The sequence below is a fragment of the Engraulis encrasicolus genome, chromosome 2 (assembly GCF_034702125.1).
Source record: "Engraulis encrasicolus isolate BLACKSEA-1 chromosome 2, IST_EnEncr_1.0, whole genome shotgun sequence".
Classification (NCBI taxonomy): domain Eukaryota; kingdom Metazoa; phylum Chordata; class Actinopteri; order Clupeiformes; family Engraulidae; genus Engraulis; species Engraulis encrasicolus.
Window position 1 is genome coordinate 58,889,051 of NC_085858.1, and position 2,500 is coordinate 58,891,550.

Here is a 2,500-nt window from a genome sequence, read left to right on the forward strand (position 1 = left end):
GAAAGCAAGCATTCCAACGTTCCCATTGGCTGTGGCGGCTGCATTCCAACGTTCCCATTGGCTGTGGCGGCTGCATTCCAACGTTCCCATTGGCTGTGGCGACTGCATCATAGCTAATTAGCATAATAGTCACACAAGTTCAGCTATAAACTGCATACCTGTCAACTTTGAGCTCCCAAAATCCGTGAAAATTCCCATATTTTAAGCCAAAATCTGTGACATTTTCTAAAGGCCAAATTTTGACAGTCAACGGGATGACAGAGAGAGACAGATTGGACGGTGCGTTATACTCTGCTATTCACAACAGCGCGTGTGCAAAGACAGATCCTGTCTAAAATCCCTCAGCACACGTTTTACAGTGTGGAGAAACAATGCAATGAAAACAAAACAATGAAATGAGCGCAATGAGTTTCTTCTTGTTGTTTTGTTTTGTCGCACAAGTTGTCTGTTCGTGCAAAACGTTGTGCTGGTACAGGTTGTAATCAGGTTAACCCTGTGAAACCTGAACCATGAAAGCAATGAGAGAAAATTCTATTTTTTTGGAATTTGCTTCAATATTGGTCCCTTATAAGAAATGTAATTTTTTTTTCAAGATTTTGTTAAGGTCACTGAGATATTTAATGCATCATATATGATGCATCAGGCTTTTAATGAATGAAAATTCCAATTTCATGACCATTGAAAAATGACTTTTAATGCATTTACAACTTTTTTTTTTATTTAAAAAAGTTGTCAGACAATTTAATTTGAGGATTATCTTTAAATATTTAGTGAGATCTTGCCATTTTTTTAAGCCTATCCTTGTTTTAGCAGGACCATATCTTACATTTCCCACAGCCTGGTTGGGTAATTTTTTTTAAATCTATGTAAAAACATAGCTGATCAAATGCTTAACAACCTATTTATGAGTGTAATATAGATCATTATTCATTTTTGATGTGTAATTTGAATATATGGGTCCATTACTACAATTGGACCATTTCTCCATTCACTTCAATGCATTTTTTACGAGATCATAATTTCAACATTTTGCATTACATTTTCAAAATTGCAAGTAAAACCTGTTTCTTAAGGCAATATCTTTGTCTTGAAGTAAAACAACTTGTGTGTTTTGTTAAACGATCGTCGTGGTATGCTTTGTAAGTTTCCCTATGGAGCAAATGCATTGATGGCTGACTTCCTGCCACCGCCGGATGGTGCTTCATCGGTGATGTTTCATCAGTTTTAGCACGATCTCCCTGCAACACGGTGTAAAAATATAAACTCTTCCTTGATTAATTGCACAAAGCAAGTGTTCAAATTAAAGGATGTGAAGAGTTCAGATGCAAAACCCCCTAACTCCATTTCTGAAGACCTGCACTTCTATATTTTTAGAGAACCCCGTTGTTGGTTTGGTTTACATTCATGTACTTGATAATACATATAAGTAGTTATATTACATAAATAAAATAAAAAAATATGCAATTTTGATAGCTTTGTATTAAATAAAAATGAATTAAGATTATTTTCTGAAAAGGCACTTAGAGGGTTTTGCATCTGAACTCTTCATGTAGAGTTATATTTCGGAAATTTGTACACAAACCTTTTGCAATTTGACGATATCTCAGTGTCGGTCAGGGAAACCGCTTCTACTCCATTTTTGCATTTTTCGCCGAGCTGTGATCAACTTGTTGTTGACAGCTGCTCTCTTGTGGCGGTTTCCGTGTACTGCAGGACGTTTGGAAATGACACGCAGGATGTTTTTGAGATGGATTTTTTTTGTGTCAGCGTGGAGAGGGCTTTGAATTTGATGCATCATATATGATGCACCTGGCGCAATAGGGTTAATCGCATGATTCGCTGTTCCGAGGCTGTTTTATGCGTTGCATGAACTGACTGTTTCTGAGGAAAAGAGTGGGCGCACAAGCGCTACAGAGCTCGAGGTTGACAGCTCGTATTTTCAAGGAACTTAAATTCTTGGTGGTAGCCTATATGGCATCTTCTGGCAGGTAGCTGGATAAGCAAGATTCTCTGTCTCTCTCTTCAAGATGGGGTGTGGCTCGTCGGACAGGGCCGTGGGTAGCCTATAAATAGACTACTGGGCTGACTGTGTTTTTTGACAATGTGAAAAATCGGGGATATTTCCGGGAAAAAAATCAAATTGGGAAGAAATCCGGAAATGAGTCAAAATTAGGGAGTTTCCCGGGATATTAGGGATAGTTGACATGCCAACTATAAACTGTCGCTGGAGTCGCCCGAATCGATTTTGTCTCTTCTATCTCCCGCGACTCAATACGAAGTCAATTACCTCTATCGCTGGAATCGCTCATGTTGTGCTTGGTCTGTTCGTGTCTTTACACTCTCTGTCTTACTTTCTCTGTGTCTTTTCGTGTCTTGACAATCTCTCTACCTTTCTCTCTGTCTTTAAACTCTCTCTCTCTTCCTACATATATGCCTTTCTCTGGATGTGTCTTCTTATGTGTGTGTGTATGTGTGTGCTGCTGGTGTTGTTCTCTCTCCT

The 2,500-nt window shown here is 38.7% G+C and overlaps 1 protein-coding gene across 1 annotated transcript in view; it reads left to right on the forward strand.

Annotated features, from left to right (window-relative positions):
- The window catches only part of antxr1c (ANTXR cell adhesion molecule 1c), an 83,545-nt gene that overhangs the window by 55,622 nt on the left and 25,423 nt on the right, over positions 1 to 2,500 (forward strand). The window lies entirely within an intron of this gene.